The following is an 8,483-nucleotide window of genomic DNA, read 5'->3' on the forward strand; positions in this document are numbered from 1 at the left end:
AAAATCTGATTCTTTTTCTTTGACAGATGAGGGAAAGAGACTGTACAGTAGATGTTGCTATTAGAACTTCAGTAGGTATCTAAGCATAATTCATAATGACTGAAAAAAACCCTCAAAACAGGAAAACACTTGTGAAAGCTTTACGGATTAGCTCAGAAAACACACTCACTTTGGTCATGGTAAGTCATTGTGCACTTCAGCCAGGGGAAAGACAATTTACAAGATATCTGCATCCCACTTACACTACCAGAGTCTGAAAAAAAGTTCTTCCTCAAGCAGGAGAACTAACAAAATGTGTTTTTTTCTATCTACATGTTCTTGATCCCTACACACCCACAACTGCAATAACTGTAGCTCCTGACCTTGTTTTGTGTAATCCTTGCTCTTCCACGAGGTCTCCTCACAGTCTCCCCTCTCCAGTTTTATCAGCAAAGCAGAGTGGAGCACATGCTCTGCCTGATCCCTGGGAGTGATGTGTGTGACACAGGCCCAACAAGTGCTCAGGGGCTGATTAGCTGCTGACAGGACAAACAACACATGTGAGACTTGGGGAGAAACAGTTTCAGACTTGTCTACCCAGCTGCTGAGTCTCTCAAAATGCTTAAAGTTAGTCTTTGAGACGCTTCTCTTTCGTCACATTGAGATGGAATTAACCAAGTGGTTCAAAAGCTGTTTGTCAGGAAGTGATGGAGGTGACAGAAAACAGTATGATTGTGTAAGTCCCGTGCCCTTAGAATATGTAAAATGTGGTAAAAATGTGATATAGCTGTATGTCTGTTGCCAACAGAACATCTTAAACTGCTAAAGTGGTCTAGACAAAAGAGATTAAATCCACTGTAAACAAGTGCAAGGCACTGCATTTAGACCAGACCAGGTAGCTACTCAAATACAGGATGGGAAACACCTATCTGTCTTTGTAGAAACATGGTGAGGTTGTAACACAACAAAGGCCAAACATAAGTCAACTACCTAACATTTTTTTTAAATAAGGGAACAGGTGAATAGCATGTATGATTCATGAATTGAGTTGCACAGGCTGCTGTTCTCTTTGGAATTAGGAAAAATGGGGTACTGCATCTCCCTTTTTTTTCATGTCTCTCTTGCACAGCTGTGCTAACTGGGGAGAAAACAGAAAAGTGCAGCAGTTGTAATGAGAGCTTTAGGAGACGAGTGAAATAATTTAGAGATTGAGAGGTGATGTGCTAAAAATACCTTACTTTGTAAAAGGGGATGGGAAAAATGTGTGATCTTGTTTGCAAAGACAGGCGTTAATAAAATCATTTTAAACAGGTTTGAAACCCTGGAAATTGAGAAGCTTCTAATCCTGAATATATGATTACCTGTAATGTATTTCTGAAGTTCTTCCAGTACAGTATTTCCTCTAGAACCTATTTTCTCTAGAACCACTGCTGAGAGATTAGACTTAATTCACTCTGACTTTTCACACCAGCTAATTACTGGCTAATTGGCCTGAGATCTGTCCAATTGATGGCATATCCATCAATAAATGCACCTTTCCCCTTCATTTAATATCTTTGTGAGTGTTTGCTTTACATTTATAAGCAATCTCTGAATTTACTATTGCAAGCTGTTCTGCATGAGTATCTAAGTGTTCAGTGCATCTTCTAGAAGAATGAAAGCTTTTTTGTTGACTACTGTTGAACTACCACAGGCAGATTTTGTAAAGCAATGATACATCTTCAAAGGGGTGCTGCTGAAGACAGAAAGCTGAAATACACTGTTGAAAGAACAAGATTTTTACTGTGAAAATCCTCTTTATGCTTAGAAAGTACAACTAAAGCAGCTGCAGCACCTTTTCATCTAAGGACCCTTTCTAAGTAGGACAGCTGAAGTGAAGAAAACACACATTCCTCATATTAACATTTTCAATACAGTTAAAACTGTTTCAGATTTTTATCCTAACTAAAGAACTCAAACTGATGTTTCTTGATTCACGATCATATAATTTCAGCAGAAAGTAATCTTTAACTAAAGCAGGTCTTCTGAATTACTTAGCACGACAGTTAGGAATATTAGATTTTCCCTCAAGTTAATTTGGTACAATAGTACATAGATTCCTGTTTTCATTAAGCAGACTCACCGAAACTGTTTTCTAAAATGCTCACATGTAATATTCCTGTGCAGAGCCTGCCTGCATTGTATATATGCATATCCTACACAGTCTGCTTCTTAGAGCTCTTTTAGCTCTCTGTAGCCTGCTGATTTAACTAAGAGCTGCAAACCTTAACTTGGAGAATTTGGACCATGTGTTTCTGGGGCTGCTCCTAGAAAAGCACATTTTGGGTCTAAGGCTCTTGAAAAGGTAAAATAAATGTTTTAATTCCTTTATTTCTGGGAGCTTCCTTCCCCTGGCTGACCACATTAGACATAAGAACTGGCAGGGAGTTACAAAAATATGTGGTCTGTCTAGCTGAGAAAGAGGGAGGAGGAGTTGTCCATGTTAGAAATATTTGTTCAGCTGCTGGTAGAGTAAGGCCAGTCAAAGTTACTGTTTATAGTATTAAGTATGCTGCAGTCCCTTAATCTTCTAAAGATAACAAAACAAGACAAAGAATCTGTGCTTTGGGACAGTTTTGATAAAAGTTTCAGAGGAACAAAAATTACTTACATGAAGGAGTTGTTGGTTTTTTGTTTTTTTTTTCATTTTCTTGGCTGCAATATGATCCCCTTTAATTCCAGCCCCTGGATCTGTGTCATTAGTATCCTACTTAGCCAGAAGAGGGAAAATAAAATTCTCCCACTGTTTGTTATCTTTTTTATTTTATTTTATGTGGCTGTGTGAAGACGAGGAAGAACAGATTTTCTGAGGAGGGGAACTCGGAGAACAGAGGAATCCAGTGAATAGAGCAATCTGGCCTGAGTATTTTTAATTTTTGGATTCACAGCAAAAGCAGCCTGACAGAGATTTTTTTCCTTAAGGTGAAGGCTTAAGTATGTCCTCCCTCCACCAATAATGAATTCTTATCCAGTTCTGCTTTACTAACGAGACTCGATTTCCAGTTACAAAAAGGAAACTTGACTTAATTACTCGGGTTATTAACATAGGTTCCCAGTTCAAGTTCAGGGCTATAGAGAAATGTACAATTTCATTTTATCTGCTTGTTTGTGGTAAAATCTAAATGTTGCCTTATCTAAGTGGAACAGAGCAAACAGAAGAGACTAAGGCTGATAGATGGATGTTCAGCAGAAAGCTGTAACTTTAGGGTGGTTTTGTTCTTCTTTCCCATGTTACATCTGCTGTCTAGTTGGCATTCCCCACTTGGCCACAGAGGACACAGGTTAGTTGAGTGTCAGCCCACGGAAACAGAAGTGCTAGAAGATCATATTAATAACCTGCACACTGTCTGGCAATTCTGAGTCCTCTTAAATGTGATAAAGGAATTGAGGTACAGATCAGCATTCTCCTCAATGCTAGCCAGCCATGTGCCACCACAGCCACAGAGCTCCAAACCATGGAAGTTGCACCTATGTGTTCAGGATAGGTGCTGATTCCTGGGTTCCTGCATTTCCCATGCATCACCCATTTGCTGAAGATTATTTTGTATTCACTGAAAAAATTGACATCAGGAAAGAGGGATCTAAGGGCACTACCCAGTAAGTGGCACATCAGCAAGGTTATCAGTGTTTTTCACAGCCTAAACTTTGAGGTGCACACCTTACTTGTAGCCTAGCTCCAAACAAGATGACCAAGGCAGCAGCTGCTTTCATCTTGTAATTTCCTGAATGGGTGTAGCATTGCTTGGGATCATACTTAAGCAGTACTTGAGGTCATTCTGTGCAGACGTCTCTGCACTGGTATTTTAAATTCCGAGAACCTTCACCTCTGGGAAGGACAACAAGCAAATACTGTACTTAATACAGATATATATTCAGATAATTATTTATTGATGAGCATTTTGGTCTTTTAATTATCTTCATTAAAAGACAGAATCATTAACAAAAAATTGCACTTCTAATTCTCCTTGTTAACACTTCAGAGTAAGAGACTACCAGTATGGTATCCTGCTGCTTATTAGAGAAATTAAAAACAATTTAATCGTTATATATCATTGCCTGTGAAAACTGTTGCTGAGCAAAAGCTTAAGCAATAACTAGGTAGGAACAGCTCACCTCAGTAGTATGGACTGCAATAGTTAGAACACATTTTTATTCAGCTAACTTTGCTTACATGTACCAATAACACAGTTCAAAAAAAGGGGAAAGACCCGTTTCGCAAAACCATCCTAAGGAAGTGATACAAGGAATTATTAGATGTGCTGGAGGATGAGTCAGCAATTCTTATCTTGCATCACAATAAACAAATTATACCAGAAATTTGGCTATAATCACGAAACAATAGGGTGGTGAAAGGAAACCAATTCTGGAAGCTTGAAGTGCAGATTTTGGTTAGAAATGGAAAAGACAGTTGTGATGATCCCACAGAGCAGCAAGTGTGGCTGATAACAAGAGAGGCATGGGAGGAATGTTTGTCCAGTGCCTGTAGAAGAACATATTGGAGAGCTCAGACCAGGATGATAAAAGTTTATAAAATGTTAAGGGAGTGGGAAGTATGGCAGCTCACCAGGAACATGTGATGGAGGATACACAGATATTGCAGAATGAGATTAATTGGTTTCATGTGATTACCTCTCTCCTAGTCATTATTTAAATCCCTGGACCTTTCAGACCTGTGATTTATTCAGTGGATGTTCCCATCTTTCCCTGCTACTTTACCCCTGAAGCGTGGCTTCTTGTTACACTGGAGTAAACAGCCTCTAGATCTTACCCCTGCCTCTGAAGGCTTTTGGAGTGAGGCAGTTCTGTGCCATGTTAATGACACTGACTGAAGGTTAATCAATACGGATAATTTGTGTCTTCTGCTTAACAAGTGCAGGGGACTGCCATTTCTGGACTCTGTTAGTCTCAGTCATTTGCTGTTGAGATCTAAAAAGGTAGGACCAAGAAGCACGACGTGTTTGTGAATGCCAGGAAAAAGACTAGCCTATTGGGCAGAGACCAAGAGGAATTATCTAACTACAGCTGTGCTGAGGAGTTCAGTGGATTACTCATGAGCTTGTGAGAAATACATAGCACAAAGGTAACTGTAATTATCATGTGTTGAGGGTGCATTCTGTATAGCAGAAGTACATGGCACTAAGTACCTATAATCCCCTGTGCAGTGTGGATACAGCAAACGGCCTGTGCCAGGCAGCTTTGCTAAAGCACCAGATTCCCACAGCATGTCTTTTCAACAGAGCTCAGATGTCCAAACTATGCACAATTTAAAGTTCTGTAAAGGAAACTCTGGAAATACCATCCTCTGCTTTCTGAGTAAACTGCCCTCCGTGGAGATGGCAGAGCCAGGCTGCCCACACTTTCTGCCTAGAGATGATTTTGCTCTTCAAATATGGATTTTATTAGCAAGAAAATTACATGATTATGTATATTACAGACAAAATGCAAGAGCTGCAACTTCAAGCAGCTGTGTCACCGCAGATGTTTTTCTTGCCCCTCCTGTAATAAAGAGTGCATGAGAATGTTTCATTATGTGATATCCAAACTCTTGTATAAAGGTTACAGGATAGATGGTTAAAAGGGTGATATACTTGCTGTTCTTTTAAAAAACACCACTGTGATTTAAATGGTCAGATATGACATGGATGACAGTCAGCCACTGCAGAGAGGGGCAGTCAACCAGAGAGGTAGGGAGTAACACTCCCAGATTAAGCATAGAAAACTGCAATAATATTTCTTCCCTTCTTAGGCTTCTATCTACAAATTCTCAGTGCCTGTCTCCTGACAGCTGTAATGAGAGGGCTATTCTGCATGACATATCCCTCATGCAGGGCCAGTGCTCCCAGGGTGAGACCACCAGCAGCTGTTCTGCACCAGGGCCAAAGGAAGAAGCCCTGCATGCCAGCACAGGGGCTGGAAAGTGGATGCAAGTCGTGCTGCTGGAAGAGGGGTGCCCAGCCACCTTAGCCACCTTAGACGGACTTTGCTAAGTTCATACCAGCAGCCTGCACTGCACCCTTTCTGCTGATAAACCCAGGACTTCAGTCTAGGGCTCCATCATGCCAGGGCAGAAGGAATAAGGTAGGAGGTAATGAGGCACTCAGAGGGCAACTCCTGTCTCTCATTCTGCCTATGGGATGCCAAAGGCCTGGAAAAACTACAAAGACTGTTAGAGAACATCATTAACTCCAGCTGGAGCTTTTGAACTCAACTTCTTAAAACCTTTCCCTCCTTGTTAAGGGCATTAAGCAGTCACCTTGCCTAGGATCTCAGAGAGAATGGCTTTCCTTGTACTAAGTCAGTCTTTACTGGCTTTACTCTGGCAGGGAGGTTGGACTAGATGATCTTTCGAGGTCCCTTCCAACCCCTAGGATTCTATGATTCTATGATTTACATGGTCAAGAAAGGTGGGTTTTTTTTCCCTTTAGGTCTAAAACATAACTTACATACCATGTACTAAGAACATCCAATCTCGCCAGAAAGAGCTACAACAGAGACATGAGTGATACCTGCTACAGTCTATACTGTGTGTGAAAAGGCAAGTAAAGTTTCTTCTAAGGTATCTTGAACTGAGAAAGCTCACAGAATGCTTTGAAGAAGTTTTGAGTTTATTGTTCTGTTAAAAGCTAATGTTGTGAAAGGGAGAACTACTGCAGGAATAAACATACTTGTCATTCTCTTTCTTTCAAGGAGGCAGAAAAGTTAGGAGAATGCTTAATTTGTTGTGGTAGCAGCTATTCAGCAGGCTTCCAACAACAAGGAACATGAATAGCTTATACGTGCTTTGCAAAATGAAACAGTATTTTCAGTGTATGCCCAAGCGTGACTCAGCAGTTTCCTAGCCAGCAAGTAGTTCAGACCTATCCCAGAGTATTTTAAGACTTGCTATCACGTGTTTCTTAGTAACAGTTTTCCTCTCTTACTTTATCTGTGACTGTATGGTAAATCTACTAATGTCTTACTCATTGATAAGTCTGGGAGCACATCAGGTTATACAGTTATACAGTTTAGTGAGATGACTTGGTAAAATGGATGTAGTGAACACTAAAGATATTACCATTGATTATAACTGTGTCTGGTGCTCTGTAAGAGACTAATTCTTGTGAGAGAATTGAGTTTGAACTAAAGGGACTTAAAACTCATGAAAAACAACCACAGCAGAGTCAACTTGTTTGTATTGTACCTTGCTAATTGTAAGTCTCTCTGCATGCAGGTAGGAGGATTAGTAATCTTCTCAAGGTTACTAATACAGAGAAAGCAATTTGTGTGTAATTCCTGGATTGAGGATCTGGTTGCAGTTACTCATTTGACATTGGCAACAAAAACGTTCAGTGATCAGAGGTCAGCTGTAAGGCTGGAGATTTGAACTGATGGCATATGCGTGAACATAAACATAATTAAAAACATAGGATTCAACTGTCTTTAAGTATGGAATATGTGTGTGGGATGCTCTTGCTTAATCTGCAGTCAGGTGTGCATTACTGTACCTGGTATGTGCCAAGAGTTCATTCTGTGTGGCAGAAATACAGCATCACGAGCAGCAAGCAATGTTCCTGCTGCCCTTGCTGTAAAAATCTTGATTAGAACCAAAAAGGAAACAAAACTCATGTGATGGACGCTTCAGCAGTTTATAAATCCCCTTTCTTTGGTCACACAGGAATGCTTTGCAGAGATCCTCCCTCCTCCCTGTCCTGCCATCTCGCTGGGCAGCTGCCTGATAGCATGTGCAGGAGCACCTCCTCCTTCAGCTTCCCCAGAAGGATCCTAATGTGGTGCTTTACTGTGGGAAAGCACTTTTGCCTCCTTCCTACAGTAGCTTAATTGTCCCATAAACTCAGGTTTCTGAGATCCCCCTCAATTTTCAGGCAGAAAACAGGATGCAGCACACCTGATACCTCTTGATGTGTCCCCCCTGTTCAGTGAGGAAAAGCCTGTGTGTAAGATGCTGCCCTGGGGAGCTGCTACATGCTGCAGAGTTGCAAGGTGGTCTGGGCCCAACAAGTGGCCTTCCAGCTCCCCACAGAAGTGACCTGGCCAGGGACTGCCCAGCCCAGTTGTCTTCTGTGGGGCATGAGGGTTAGTGGGATTGTAAAAGGCAACTTCCCGTATCCATGATATCAAGCATGTTCCTCTGGAGAAAAAATAAATGATATTTCCTTTGCAAGGAGGGACAGGGAATGAGAGGTGGAAAGAATCCAGCCTGATAGTGCAGTGCTTACTTGGAAAGTGAAGAACAATTGCCACAGGTCTTGGAATTTAGTGATTCTGGTTGTTCATATGGGAGTTAGGCACCTAAATGCCTTTGCAGATTCAGCCCATGATCTCAGACTAAAGTTTCCATCTAGGCAATAAAACTAGATATCAGTTCAGTGACTGCACTGGAGAAAGAAAGAAAAAAACCAACCAACCAACCAACCAGGAATCTCACTCAGCCTCAAACACTTGAATGTTCTTTGCAAAAATAACAG

This window comes from Apus apus, chromosome 6, assembly GCF_020740795.1.
Source record: "Apus apus isolate bApuApu2 chromosome 6, bApuApu2.pri.cur, whole genome shotgun sequence".
NCBI lineage: Eukaryota > Metazoa > Chordata > Aves > Apodiformes > Apodidae > Apus > Apus apus.